This window comes from Ochotona princeps, chromosome 5 (genome assembly GCF_030435755.1).
Source record: "Ochotona princeps isolate mOchPri1 chromosome 5, mOchPri1.hap1, whole genome shotgun sequence".
NCBI classification, from domain to species: Eukaryota; Metazoa; Chordata; class Mammalia; order Lagomorpha; family Ochotonidae; genus Ochotona; species Ochotona princeps.
Window position 1 is genome coordinate 34,855,521 of NC_080836.1, and position 16,181 is coordinate 34,871,701.

Consider the following 16,181-nt stretch of genomic DNA (forward strand, 5'->3'; position numbering starts at 1 on the left):
AGGAGAGAAATGGCCAGAAGGAGGTAATAGTGTGTGTTAACAGAACAAACTGAGGATATAAGGGTTTCCAGCCCTGGCCAAAGCTAGGGATTGCTGCCCTATCAGCCCGTGTCTTGCTAGAACTCCATTTCAGACAGTAGGCCAAGAGCAAGACGATCCAGTTTATCCAGTCATCCAGAACTGGACTGTCCTCCGCGCTCAGGTATCATGGCAATGCCTCATCACCTCAGAAGGGGTTTTTTTGTTATATACTGTATTTATTCATTTCCTTATTTATTTATTCATCTGCAAGGCAGAATTACAGAGAGAGAAGAGACACATAGAGAGAAATCTTCCATGCAGCAGTCCACTCTGAATGCCTGAAATAGCCAGAGCTGAGTCAGGAGAAAGAAACTCCATCTGCCTCCCATGTAGGTGTCAGGGGTCCATCCATTCATGCTGCCCACATAGGTGTCAGGGATCCATCCATTCATGTTGCCCATGTAGGTGGCAGGGGTCCATTCATTCATGTTGCCCATGTAGGTGGCAGGGGTCCATTCATTCATGTTGCCCATGTAGGTGGCAGGGGTCCATCCATTCATGTTGCCCATGTAGGTGGCAGGGGTCCATTCATTCATATTGCCAATGTAGGTGGCAGGGGTTCGAGCACTTGTGCCTTCTGCTGTCCCTTAGTTGCAGTATCATGAACTGGATCACAAAGATGACAGGTGACCCCAGGTATTCTGATATGGGAAGCAGGTGTTTATTAGTGGCAGCTTAACCTGCTGCACAATGCCACTATTCCCCCAAATTTCTTAAGCAATCACCATTGCAAGTTACATTGAATTAACTCAGCCAACTACAGACTTGGACCTGCCAAGGAGCATATACGAAGTGCTTCAGAAAGTTTCCGGAAGATGGAATGAAGGTATGTGTTTATTTTGGTGCAAATAACATTTGAAATCCATGCAGAGGTTTTTCATAATATACATTTTTCCATGCATGAAGAAAAAATTCTGTACCAAAATCAACATACTTTTAATTCCATTTTTCTTTTGCAATGTATTTATTTTTCAATGTTAACAATTTTTAATTGCTAAAAATTTCAATATATTATACAGATCAATTCCATCTTATGGTGAATTTTTTACCATTCCTTCATATAAAGTAATTTCAGACATCATCAAAGGAAGCCTGACAGGGAAGCTGAAAAGAAAGAGATGTGTCTCATTCCATCAGTGATAAGATCCAGACTAGGTTTTTCTTTGAGTTCAGTACTGAAAAGGCATCCCAGATTTACCTCTTTAATGAATCATAAAGGCACAACACTAAAACTGATAAAACACCAGAAAGCTGGTTTATGGTTGTCTCCTGGGAGAAGAAAAGTTCTTGCAAGCCAAACAAGAGGGAGAACTTATTCGCAGAGTGGATGTGTGATGCTGAGGGAAGGGTCCACAGCCACAGGATGGGGAGACAGACAATTTGAAACTGTCACCAGTTTCTGCTGCCTGTTATTTTAACCTTCTGAGTCCCAAATTTCCTTCCTTGAGACCTAAGGATATTACAATACTCCTGGTAGTGTTTCCTAGTGTTTGATCTGCAATGCAATATGATTTCTTCCACCATCAAGGAGAAATTCAGGAAATACCTGCAATCAATCTTTGAATCACTAATTAAAGGCTTGGCAGTTTTTCAGCAACAAATGTTTGGCTCTCCTGCAGCTTTAGGATGCATATCTCCTTCTTTCTTTTAAACAGCTTCATCAACACACAAACCATAAAATTCACACATATCTTCAGTGTACATTCCAATGGTCTTCAATAAACTCACAGACCAACTTACACCAAATTTCATACTGGAATATTTTTCCGTCAGAGGAGCATCATACCCACTTGCATTTGCTCCCATCCTCACCTCTTTGAGGGCACTTTGAAAAGTTCATGAGGACACATTACCAGGAAGGTGGAAGCAGATGAACTTCCCAGACTCAGGCCCCAGAACACCGGAAAGGGACATGGTCTTCCCAAGGGACATCTTCATGGAGAGTCCAAGTCCCTGTCCTGTCCATTAACTTCCTGAAATAACCCCACATACCCACATATTTGCCCACTTATCTTGTCCTTTTTGAAATTCATTTTTATTTATTTGAAAGACACACACATCCCCCCACATACATCTTCCATCTGACAGTTCATTCCCCAAATGTCCTCAACAGCTGGGATTTGGCTAGGCCAAAGCCAGGAGCAGCAGGTGATGGCTCAACTTCTTGGAATTCTGCTACCTATGTGGGAGACCTGGAATCTTGCGCTGTGGGCCCAGCGCAATAGCGTAGCAGCTAAAGTCCTCGCCTTGAACACACCAGGATCCCATATGGGCGCCGGTTCTATTGCCGGCAGCCCCACTTCCCATCCAGCTCCCTGCTTGTGACCTAGGAAAGCAGTCGAGGACGGCCCAAAGCTTTGGGATCCTGCACCTGTGTGAGAGACCCGGAAGAAGTTCCTGGTTCCCAGCTTCGGATCTGCGCAGTACCGGCCATTGCGGCTCACTTGGGGAGTGAATCATTGGACGGAAGCTCTTCCTCTCTGTCTCTCCTCCTCTCTGTATATCTGACTTTGTAATAAAAATTAAATAAATCTTAAAAAAAAAAGAAAATCATTCAAAATAACCATGACCGTGTTTGCATCCAACAGGAATTTTATGTAATGGTAATGTATTGAAATTTTCAGCTTACTCTCCACCTGAGAAAGGCAAAATGATCATTCACCTGGCAAAGTTGGCCTCCAGTGACCCAGCTTTACTTACTATTTATAGGCCATAGAATATTATGGCACATTGAGCAGCCACATTAGGAGCCAGATCTGCTTGTTTAGTAACTTACTGTGAACTTCTGAACAATTCATGTGATACTGATGAGTGAGTGGGGCAGCTTCACCTGGCTGATCCCAGCCCTGGCACCTGGAAATATTAGCCCCAGCACAAGGTCTTCACTCAAGGGCGGCTGCTCATGCTGCACTCATGTAGTTACAGTAGAGAGATGGAAAAGGAAACAACAGGATTTGCCAGGAAATCCAGAATGAGCTGTTGGGAGAGGCTGTGCCACACACAGATGAGGCCACTAATCGTTTCCTGTAAGCGTGAACTGCTACGCATGACCCTTCCAGTAACGTAACTGACGCAGGCTTGCTTCTCCCATTTTCTCTAGAATGGTTCACAAAGCATACTCCTACACTGTAGTCTGCTTCCTTGAAAGTCAGAAGCAGCCTGCAACAACCCGTAAAAGAAACCTTAGGCAATCAGTGTATATATAAAAAATAAGAAGAAAAAAAAGTTATTTTCTCCTGTTGGACACAGGTAAAAAAAAAATACGGCTTGATTTAGAAGAGGAAAAATGTAGGAAAAGAACTTGACCCTTGCCTGTGTCATTTCTATAACCTCAGGAACTGCTGAATAGAAAGTTAACCTGGAACAAGTTGTGTGGAGTGATTTTTGTTTTTACTGGCTTTAAGTCCCTCATTAAGGGAATGGTTATGTGTACAGCTCACAGAATCCAGGGAGGTCATCCAGAACAGAAATGCATTCCCACAGACGATAAAGACAATGGAAGCCAAAGAGAATCAAATATGTCACTTCAGGATGGGGTTATCTCTTTGTCTTTTTGTGGTCCTTAGAGTTTCTAGCACAAAGCTTTGCATATCATCAGTGCTCAAATCTGTTCACTGAATGAAACAGTGAATGCAGGTGGGCTTCTCACACAGTGATTAAAGCACTGCTTGGGACAGCCACATGCTGTATCAGCCATCTGAGTACAAGCACCTGCTCTGTTCCTAATTTCAGCTTCCTGCTAACACGCAGGAGGCAGTAGGTGATGGCTCAAACCCTTAGGTTGTTTTAATCACCGCAAGAGATCTGGATTGAACTCTGAGCTCCTGTATTCAGCCTGGCCTAGTCCTGACTATTGTGAACCAGGAGAGTGAGTCAGTGGATTAAAGATTCGTGTTCTCTATTAATAAATAAAAAATACATTAAACTTATAAACATTGAGTCACTGATATGGTTTCAGAAAAGGAAACTACATGGAGTTCTCAACACCGTGCAGACTTCACACAAAGGGCATACACAATTTTTGCCTCTGGGCTTTGGAAAGATCAATGCAATAGGAACCTGAGCTCAAGTTAGCAAAGTAATAAGAAAGTTGACTGGAAAAACTGATCATTAGACATTGCTCACAAAAAATTAAAGCATATGGGGCCCAGTGCAATAGTGTAGCAGCTAAAGTCCTTGCCTTGCACGCACCTACATCCCATATGGGCACCAGTTCTAATCCTGGGGGTCCCACTTCCCATCCAACTCCCTGCTTGTGACCTGGGAAAGCAGTCAAGGATGGCCCAAAGCCTTGGTTCCCTGCACCCATGTGGGAGACCAGGAAGAAGTTCCTGACTCCCAGCTTCGGATTGGCTCAGCTCCGGCCATGCGGTCACTTGGGAGTGAATCAATGGATGAAAGATCTTCCTCTCTGTCTCTCCTCCTCTCTGTATATCTGACTTTTAATGATAAACAAATAAATCTTTAAAAATTTAAGGCATCTGAAGGACTACAGTATTTTAATAATAATGGGGAAAGTAGTGGGGAGGGAAGAAAAGGAGGGAGAAAGGGTAATGTACTTGATCATTCAAGAAATCAGGAGAGGGAGACAGAGGAGCCAAACTCTCAACCGTTCAACAGATCAGTTTAGCCAGCATGATAAGAAATTCCTTTCTACTTGAACCCTGATAAAGTATCTAAACTAACCAATCTGCCTTTGCTTAAGCTTCTTTTTTTTTTAATTATTTATTATTTAACTTCATTAATTACATTGTATTATGTGACACAGTTACATAGATACTTGGGTTCTCCCACCCCTCCCCAAACCCTCCCACCATGGTGGATTCCTCCACCTTGTTGCATAACCACAGCTCAAGTTCAGTTGAGCTTAAGCTTCTTCAGCACTTCTCAGCCTACACAGTCAACACCCTCGGCTCAACTCAGGGAAATATTTAGCTCATTTTATGGATAGGACATTGCGTGATTCTGGAGTCACAAACGAAAAGCAATTCATCTTTACGCTAAATTTATTGAAGTGTTTTGACCCCCCCCCCCAAAAAAAAAACAGCTAGAGAGAACCAAAGAATTTGGATCATTCATGAGACAGAACAGTGTGTACACATTATAGAACATGGCACACATCTCTAAGTTATGAAATGTCAAACTGCAATGTCACAAAGTCAAATTGCAAACTAATATAGTATGTTGTTTTAAACTTTGTTATAGTGATTATAGTGACAGTCCATAATGTAGAAGTATATTGGAGGAGCAAAACAGATTCATCTTTAATTTTTTTATCTTTCTGTACAGTTTGAATTTTTACCTTGAGAATATTCATAGACACTGCTATTTACCTCTCACTATCCATTCAGAGTTATATACAGAGATGTATACCTTCTTTACAGAGTTATACTGGTTGAAATTATTTGCATTAACCTCAAAATGATGATTCTGGTAAGCAACAGTCTCAAAACCATCATGGCCGCTGTTTTTATTGAGCATTTACTATGTTGTGCTATTTTTGTTAAGTATTTTTTATACATAGTGTTCTTTGGAAAAGAGTAATACTTCTAAAGGATCTGGGAGGTTCAACAAAGGCTATGTAGGTTTGAATTTTTCCCTTTGGTCACCAGAGAGTTTTTTAAAATTTGTGAGGCCTACAGGTTTTAAGACCTACAAGTCTTAAAAACTAGATGATGTGGTTATGCCACTGTCCATGAGTGTTTGGGTTTAAGTCCCAGCTGTGCTCCTGTTTCTAGCTTCCTGCTCATGTGCAGCCTGGGAGGCAGCAGGTAAAATTGAAAGTAGGTCCCTGCCATCCACATGAAAGACGTGATGGAGTTCCCAATCTCCTGGCTCTGGTCTGCCAAAGCGAAGCCATTCCAAATATTTGTCTTGTCTTTGTCTCTGCCTCACAAGCAAAAAACTGGATGATGCAATACTGAAATTAGATACAGATATTACATGTAAATTAGTAGGTGGTACCTTTTTTGTGGGATTGGAAGCTATACATATGTTGCCTGGGCATCAAAGGCTGACCATTGTATGAGTGGCCCACTTACACATAGCTTCCTTCCTAGCTTCCTGTCCGAGATTCATGTCACAGGACCTTAGAGCACTGCAACCCTTCCTTGTGCGTGGATCCTGGGTTGTGGCCAGGTGACACCTGCCTCTTGCTCCTGTCTCCATGGGCCATCCAAATATGGTCTGTGGTCTATGGGCTTTTCCCTGAGGAGGTATTCATCATCTCCAATTGCCATACAATCGAAGGAGATAAGAACAAGGCTTGCTTTTTTTTTTCTTTAATTCTTATCTGCTAATTCTGTGTTTATTGTGTTAGAGCTCATTTTGTTAGAAGAAAAGGCCTTATTCTTAGTCTTTGTGGCTAGACTTTGGGCTCTAATAGGAAACAAACAGCACCATATAACATTACCACTTTCATTGCTAGAAACACTGAAGAGATAGAGCTCATTATCTATGTTGAAGCACACAAAGATTAGAGAAACTAAGTAAGGTGACCAAAGTCATGTTGGTGGTCAAGTGAGTGATCCCAGCTTTGGCTGACTCTCCAGCCTTGTTAATTAGTAAATAACTGTGAGGTGCAGCTACATACTGCTACATGAACAGGCCACCAAGATTGAAAGCTTAGAAAAGAGTTAATCTCCCCTTTCTTTGCATTTAAGGGCTGAACTAACATTGACCGAGTATGCTACGTGCTCTCCGGCACATAATCTTGATTTCCCGCCAACGCTCTCTAGAGGTCTTACAGAGAGCTCAAGCCACTTGCCCCAAGTCACCAGGACTATCAATTGGTGATTGGGAAGCTTGCTTTTCCAACAAGAGCCTCTCTTACATGATCTCTGAATTGCTCTGAAGTTTGTGGTTGGCAGTACCAGAAAGTAAGTTTTCATATGCTTAGTGATGGAGCACACGTTGGAGAGCAGCACACACACACCATCAACTATTACCAATGATGTGACTAGCACACATTTGTGTTCTCTCTTGTTCCCATGGGCTGAGAACACAGTAACATGTCCAAAGTTGTCAGAGATAAAACACAATTCTGTTCCTTTACTTTTCCACACCAAGACAAAGGAACAAACAAATGTAGCAAAGAGATGATGGTACTGCCTACAAATGAGTCTGGGAGACTTACTCTGACTTTACGTGCTTGAATCATCTTTATGCTTCACTTGGAAATTCAAGGCAAGCAGGTAGTTACTATTTTTCCAAAGATATATTTATTTGAAAAATCAAAGTAATGGGGGTTAGAAGAGGGGAGAAGAGAGAGAAAAGGAAAGATCTTTCATTTGCTGGCTCACTCACCCAAATCACTGCAATATCCAGGGTTGAGCCAAGATTAAATCAAGAGCCTAGAACTCATCCCAGCCTACCATGTGGATGTCGGGGGGGCCCAAGCACTTGGACATACTCTGCTAGCTTCCCAGGTACATTAGCAGGGAGCTGGATCAAAAGTGGAACAGCTGGGACTCAAATCAGCACTCTTACAGGTTGGTGGTACCAGAGGTGGGGGCTTAACCTGCTGTGTCAGAAGGTACAGGATACTGATTCATGCAAGAGTGGACATGCGCTTTGAAACTTCATAGCCTATGGGGGAATCTCAACTAAACTTGAACTGTGGTTATGCAACAAGGTGGAGGAATCCACCATGGTGGGAGGGTTTGGGGAGGGGTGGGGAGAATCCAAGTACCTATGAAACTGTGTCACATAATACAATGTAATTAATGAATTAAAAATAAATTAAAAAAAAAAAGAAACTTGGTAGCCTGCACTGGAATCCTTGGGTTGCCATCCATCAGATGCTTGTTTTCAGACAAGATATTTATGTTTTGTGTATTTATTTCTCTCCTGAAAATGAGCACTTTAAACCTAATCCACAGAGCTGATGTAAAGGCTATATGTTCAGGGCAGTACAAACACTCCACACAGGGTTGGTGGCATACTTGATTTTTGGGACTTAACTTGTTGAATAGCATTCCATCCTGAGATGAAATTTTGATTCCATCCATGATTGGAGAGAGATTTTCTATCCATTGGTTCATTCCCCAAACAGCTATAACTGCTAGAGTTGAGACAATCTGAAGTCAGGAGCCAAGAGCATCCTCTAGGTCTCCCACAAGGGCGCAAGAGTCCAAGGGCTGAGCCATCCCCCTATATTTTCCCAGACCACAAATCAGGGAGCTTGATGGAAGTGGAGTAGCCAAGACACAAACCACTGCCCATATGGGATGCAGGTGCAATAGGCAGATAAATTAGCCTGCCATGCCACCATGCTAGCTCCAATTCTGAAGACTAATGGGGAAGCAGCTGACTAGACAAAGATGCAGCGCAGTGGCTAATACTTCTTGTTGAGAGACCGCTGATCCAGTTGTCTGGTTTCAGGAGTCACTTGCCAGTGGCTGTCATACCCCCAACATCACCTATTGACACAGGAAGTCCAAATCCCCTTCCCTGTAATGCTTATATCTCCACCATCAGACATTTAACATACGTGATGACTTGGTGAGTATCAACACCTGTCCCTCCTGAATATTCATGATCCCTCCCAAAATGTAAAACTTTCCAAATATGAGTCACTTCTGCAAAAGGGAACCCTGTGAAATGCCTGCCTTGCACAACTCCTTAAGCTCCTTTCTGCTTACAGCTCAAACCATTGTTTTTGTGGTTTCCTTCACTTGCCCATGAAACAACCACCCTCGGATAATCCACCCAATCACACACTGATTCCTGGGAAACCCATGTCCTGCCTTTAACCTCTCTCTTTAAAAAAAAAAAAAAGGTAGAGATATAAACCTTACATAAATCAAATGCTATTGGTGAGAACATTGGGATTATCCAAGGTAATGGCAAACACAAAATTCAGTGATTGTATTGCCTTATTTCTCCATATTTCTTTGGCCTGTGACAACTGTATCCTTTGGGAGGACTTGCCTCTTCTGGAATGACTAGAAGATGGCCAGCTGAGTTTCTCCATCAGTGACTGGCATGAGTCGCACCGCTATCCCCTGCATGTGGGTCTCATGGACCCCAACCCTTGCATCCTGAGCTGTAAGACAGCTTTGAGTGAGCTCTTATCCTCCATTGGGGCCTACAGGGGCTGAGCCTGATCTTCATGACTCCAGTAACCCTCCTGATGGCCACAGCTGGGGTTGGTCACCCAACATGGAGCACTGCCATGTCCTCTGGCCTCTGCCAGCCTATCACCATCCTAGAACTCAAAGCGAGCGAGCTCAACAAAACCAGCCAATCCATTCCAAATGCTTAGAATCCTCAATACCTGTAAGAGACAAAAAACCATTTTCCCTTTACAAAGCTGTGCCTGGGCCCTTTGGTGACATGATGCCTTACAGCTAGCTGCTTTCACTTAGCTGTGCTGTGTTTGTTTTAATTCTACTTCCATGCTCTTTTGTTTTCTGGAAATACATGCTTAAAAAACACATAACTCACAAAAAACCCTCCAAAATAAAAAAACACATAACTCAATTTTAAACTGTGCTTAGCTACTTAAAAATAGATTTATTATTTTGTTGGATCTTCATCTTAACAGATTAGGAACTATGATCCATAAACACATGGAATTTAAATGGCTGAATTCCAGTGCCATAATCCTAGAGTTTCTATGGGCAAGTGTGATGAAGATGGCTGCAGGGGCAACATCCACTCCGGGTGAAGCAACGGCTTGAGGAGACAACTAAGGAGTTCACACTCAAACCTGAGAGGCAGATGGCCACTTGGTGGGAACGCTTGCTCATTCTCAGGGACTATCAAACTCCTTCCCTGCTGCCGCACCAAAGCTCAGAGGCCCATGGACCAGAAGAGGACGATACAAAGAACTGGCAGCAGTGAAAGAGGGAGGTAACAAGAGATGAGTTCAAGAAATTTAGTACAGGCACTTGGTGCAATAGCTCAATTGGCTAATTCTCCACCTGTAAGTGTTAGTATTCCCTATGGGTGCCATTTTCTGTCCTGGGCTACTCCACTTCTGATCCAACTCTGCTTGTGGCCCTGGAAAGCAACGGAGGATGGCCCAAAGCCTTGGGACCCTGTACCCAAGTGGAACACCTTAAAGAGGCTCCTGGCTTCAAACTGGCTCAATTCCAGCCACTGAGGCCATTTGAGGAATGAACAAGTGGATGGAAGATCTTTCTGTATCTCCTTCTTTCTATAAAATCTGCCTTTCCCACAAGTAAATAAATAAGTCTTTAAAAAAAAAAAAGAAATTCAACACAGGGAGGCTTAGTTCTGTAATGCAGGAGTGTCAACAAATGCAGATGCAATTAATAAAATAACTCAGAATTCTCTGCTCTATTGAGTCATCACTTGGGAGGCCCAAATCCCGTATCAGAGGGCCTTGGCTGGAGTTCCAGTTCTGCTTCCAGTTCTAGGTTCCTGCTTCTGTGTACATTGGGAGGCAGCAGCTGATGAGGCTCAAGTACTTGGATGCTCACTACCCACAGAGGCAAACCAGACAAAGTTCTTATTTCCTACCTTCAGCCTGCCTCAGTCCAGGCTGTTGCAGGCATGTGGTAAATAAGCTAGCAGACTGGAGACTGGAGACCTCTGCCATCTGCTTTTGAATAAATAAAGCAAATGCTTTTTTTTTTTTTTTTGAAGAATCCTCCAATTTTCTGCCTGGTGCAGTGCCTCAGTGGCTAAATCTTCACCTTGCATCTGCTGGGATCCCATGTGGGTGCCTGTTCATATCCTGGCTGCTTCATTTTCCTTTCAACTCCCTGCTGTGGCCTGGGAAAGCAGTCAAGGACGGTCCAAAGCCTTAGGACCCTGCACCCACGTGGGAGAGCCAAAAGAAGCTCCTGACTCCTGACTTCATATTGGCTCAGCTCCAGCTGTTGCAGCCACTTGGGGAGTGAACCAAGGATGGAAGATCTCTCCGTATCTCTTCTCTCTGTAGATCTGCTTTTCCAATAAAAATACATAAATCTCTAAAAAGAGTCTTCTATTCTTTTTTTTAAAGATTTATTTATTTGTACTGCAAAGTCAGAGATATACAGAGAGGAGGAGAGACAGAGAGGAAGATCTTCCGTCCAATGATTCACTCCCCAAGTGAGCGCAATGGCCAGTGCTGCACTGATCCGGAGCCAGGAACTTCTTCTGGGTCTCCCACACGGGTGCAGGGTCCCAAGGCTTTGGGCCGTGCTCAACTCTTTTTCCAGGTCACAAGCAGGGAGCAGGATGGGAAGTGGAGCTGCCGGGATTAGAACTGGCAACCATATGGGATCCTGGCACACTCAAGGTGAGGACTTTAACCACTAGGCCACTGCACTGCCCAAGAATCTTCTATTCTTGATTAGAAGGTAGGAAGCAGCAGTGTAGGGGAGGTGGCCTGTGAAGTGGCACAGGACTGCACTGGTGCCCAGCACTCCAAGAAGACTCTGGGAAAAAAGCACCAGGGCCATTTCCCTTACTTTCTTTAGGGTTAGGGGGCTATCAGTTCCCACGGGCAAGTGACTAGATGTTACTGTTTGCCTACAGAACCTTTGTAGCTACTACATTTGATGGTGATACTATGCTTCATTCTTCAGGTCTGATCCCAGAGTACAGCTTTAGCCACCCTTTTCTTCTTTAAGATTTCTTTGATTTAGGCCCGGCAGCATGGCCTAGCGGCTAAAGTCCTTGCCTTGAACGCACCGGGATCCCATATGGGTGCCAGTTCTAATCCCAGCAGCTCCACTTCCCATCCTGCTCCCCGCTTGTGGCCTGGGAAAGCAATCGAGGACGTCCCAAGGCTTTGGGACCCTGCATCCAGGTGGGAGACCCGGAAGAGGTTCTAGGTTCCCGGCTTTGGATCGGCGCAGCACCGGCCGTTGCGCTCACTTGGGGAGTGAAACATCGGACGGAAGATCTTCCTCTCTCTCTCTCCTCTCTGTACATCTGACTTTGTAATAAAAATTAATAAATCTTAAAAAAAAGATTTCTTTGATTTACTTATTTGAAAGGAAGAGTGATACAGAGACAGGGGAAGGGAGGGGGAGGCAAGGAAAGACAGGAGAGGAAGAGGGGAGGGAAGATGAGAGAAAGAGTGAGAGATTTTCTATGTGCTGGTTTACTTCCTAAATGCCTACAATAGCCAGAGCAGGGCCAGGCCAAAGTCAGGAGACAGGAATGCTGATTGGGTTTCCCACTTGGTGACAGGGACTCAAGTACCTCCCCTTCTTCTTGTTATAACTAATTTTCAAGTGGAAAAACAATCTTTCTTCTTTTTTTAAGTAAAAAATCACACTTTTGCCCTTAAATAGCTCACAATCATGTAGAGGAAATGAAATATGTGTTTATGAAACAAAGCAGTTCAGTGCTAAACTCCACTGTTGGAAGTAAGAAATAAGCTACTAACTTTGGGGTTGCAGGAGGGCAGAGGTCTGAGATGGAAATGCCACTGAAGCTAGAGAAGGCAAGCTTGAACTTGATCTTCATGATCTGCTGGGGTGTGAAAACTGCACCCCAGGTGTTGCACAGAAAGGTGGGATCAGTGAGCATAAAGGCACGAGAGGGCTGCCTCTCGTGTTGGGAAACCAGCACTTCAGAGTTCCTGATGAGGAGTAGAGGGAACTAAACTTGTGGGGCCGAATACACATGATCACGCAGTCAGGAGAGCCAAGAGCAGGTGTGTGCCATCTGGCTGGGAGTAGCTAGCTGGCTGATGCTGCACCGAGTCAATGAACGAGAGTTTCAGACTGAGAAGATGCATTAGGAAGTGCTGTCTGGAAGTGTGAAAGGCGGCAGCCAGACACACTCACTGGGATTCTGATGGGGTAATGAGCAAGAGAGAAAAATGGCAAACCAGAAATCTACTCCAAAAAAAAACAAATTAAAGTGCTTAGATGCAGGGGATACGCAAGAGGGTGTGTCAACAAATCAGAAAAGATGGAACTGAAAGATAAATCTTTTTTCGGGCAAAACAACAGCTTGAAACCCATGCAGCTTTTTACAATGTGCATTTTCCATGAGATTTTAAACATCCCTTATATTCGTGGATTTTTAGAGTGAGTCTGCATGCAGATAAATCTCTTTTAAATTTACCTTCCTCAAACCTTTTGAAGTACGTCTATTTTACACAACTCACCAATTGTTTAGTATGTGCTAACCATAGTACTAGACACTAGCTAAAGGTATAAAAGAGTAAAATAATATGTTTTAATGGAATAATTTTCAACATGAGGATTTCAGTACTTTTCAGCATTTTTAAGATACCAACAAATTATCAGCATTTTTTCTATCTTCTTATGTGTCACTGAGATTGAAAGAAATACCAGAGGTGATAAAAGAGAGGTGAGAGGTTTCTATACATATTTAGAATGTTCGATAGATCATCATTTTTGGAACTTCAATATTTTGTGAAAAGGTTCTTCACCAATTGTTTAAGTCCAAGACAATAATATCTACAATACAACAAAGTTAATATTGCTAAAAATAAGTCCTTCTAAGAAAAGATCACAAAAGATTTAAAAAGAATATGAATTGAATTTTGAAAATTGCTATTGAAATGTGGTCTGCCACTTGTTCCAGAACTTATTTATAACCAAAAAGAAAAAAAAAAATCAACAATGATAGGCAAACAAAATGTCTCCCTGGGTGGATGCCAGGATTTATATTGAGAATAAAAATTTCAAAAGCAAGCCTTTCTTGTTTAAAGCAATCTTTGTCTTATCAAATGAATTCCACAGAACTTGGTTTTATTGCAAATTCTATTGCTCCATGACAAAACTGGAATATAACACAACCTATCACCATGTATAATGGAAGGCTGTAAAGATGCTATGAAAGAAAAATGAAACCCGTACTTGCAGGATGCACAAACTTCACAAGAAAAATAAACTGCAATGAATTATTAACAAAGAGCAATCCAAGTCCTTCTTGGTGGGTGATGTTATCAGCTGTCTTGATGGAACACCAAATTAACCCCCACATGAGAATTCTGTAGAAGAAATGCCTTGTACATTAGAGACACTGGAAATGATCACATTAACACAGAGAAATTCACAGGCAAAGACACCCTCTGCCATACATACACACACACACACACACACACACACCCTGTGAAAATGCTTCTTAGATCATGGAAGGCTGGGAACCAGAGAAACCAACTGTTCACAAGTGTTAGAATCTGTGTTACAGAAAAATAAAAATTAAATCATCATCTGTCTTGGGCCATTTTCTCCCCACAGACTACAGGAACTCTATAATTTATGATGTGTTGGTTTTTGTTTTAGCCACCATAAAGTTCATGGCCAAGTTCTAGCCTTCCTCTTGTTACAGATCTTTTATTCTACTTTATATTTCCCTAGATTCTCTTCTTTGTCTCACAATATATTGTTTATTATTTTTATGTTCTTCTAAGTCACCTCAAAAGTTGTGTGGAAGGAGGCGAGAGGAGAAATAAATTGAAACACCTAGAGGCCTGCAAAGAATGCAGCTGAGTGAGGTCCTCCACCCATCACCCCCTCATCAACTGGAACAGCTGGTTACGCACCATCTACCTTCACAACAGCTGGGGAAGCCAGGTGGCAGACCACAGTGCCTGGCATTTGTACCATAATAAGAAAAGACATATTTACAAAGGTAGAAGACAAGAGGTGCTTATGTTCCCTGTGCCTGACTCCAAGCAGCACAGAATGGAGAGAAACACTTCACGCTTGGAGGAAGGAAGGGGAAATTAAATCCATCCCTTAGTACTACATCCCTTACGCTGAAACCCAGAGCCAGGAAGAACTCTACCTTGTCTGGCCTGGAGCCAGTCCCTGCAGGCTGAGCCCCTGGAACTGTGTTGGCCAGGAGTTGAAGGGACTGCCTCTTCCGCCCTTCTGCCAACCACAGGCAGGAAGACTTGTGGAGGACAGGAAAGGGAGCATGCGACTACACACTGCAGAGCAAGGAGACATACAATGGCCTTCTAACATGAGGAATCATGCTCATATCATCTGCCATTTTGTCTCTTGAAATTAATCCTAAATTAAGGGTTTTTGCTTGGCAGCAAAAGGTTAAGTAGGAGCTTCCAGCAGTGCTACTCACGCCACCTGAAGCCTGGTATTCCTGAGGATCCCTTACTCCACCTTGGGAGTTACCATCTTGCACACTATTCTTGGGGGAAAACAAACAAACACCTCAGCTCCCATTGTGCTCTGTAGCTCCCAGGCTCTTGCTGCATGGAGCCACCTTAAGACACTACCCCCTTGGCATTCTGTGAAGCAGTTGCCCTGGGGAAAACTTGGGTGGAACACCCTGAGCTGCACAGCCCATAGAGGTTCCCAGAAAATGGCTAAGGAAGCCCCATCCATCTTCCTGTGTCCCCAGAAGGTGTCAGCTTCCCTTCTCACTCTCTCTCTGCACTGAGAAGCAAACAATCAGCTCAGGGTGGCATGTCCCACAGGGACTGAGGGAAGCAGATAGGCAGCACTGCCCACTACATTCATCCACATGAGCCTGGGAAGCAGCCAGGTAGCCTTTCCTGAGTGCCTGACCGGCCACCTGGGCAGAACTGCCCACCCTCATATGGCTGTAATAAGCAGATGCTTGGCCTGTTGAGGTCCCAAGAAGCATAACTGGCCTTAGCCATTAAACCTCAGTCCCAGAAGGAGTTGGGGAAAATTCCCTGAGCAGGTTGGTCCATGAGACCCTATGAACATAACTGTGCATCCTTCAAACACTGACACAATTCCTAATTGGGCACAGTCTTGTAGCCTGGCCCCTATACAGCCAAACACCAAAAGGCAACCCCAACCCCCGGCTCTCACACACACACACACACACACACACACACACACACACCGCACATCCAGTCAATGCACAAAGCCCAACAGAGAACCACAACCATGAGATAACAGAGTAGCATGATACCTTCAAAGGAATACAGTATTTCTGTAGCAATAGACCACAAAGAAATGGAACTTGACAAATGGCTTGCTGAAGAAATCAAAGAGTAATGTTACTGAGATACAAGAAAAAACAGGCAATTCCATGACATTAGGAAGATAATCCATGAGGTGAATGAGAAATGCAGTAAAGAAAGATCAAATTAACCAATCCAAAATTTCAGAACCAAAGAACTCAGCAGAATAAACAAAAATATAATTGAAAACACAAAT

At 43.3% G+C, this 16,181-nt stretch overlaps 1 protein-coding gene across 3 annotated transcripts in view; it reads right to left on the reverse strand.

Moving 5' to 3' along the window:
* The window catches only part of CACNB4 (calcium voltage-gated channel auxiliary subunit beta 4), a 269,552-nt gene that overhangs the window by 55,651 nt on the left and 197,720 nt on the right, over window positions 1-16,181 (reverse strand). The gene's annotated exons all lie outside the window — the stretch shown is intronic.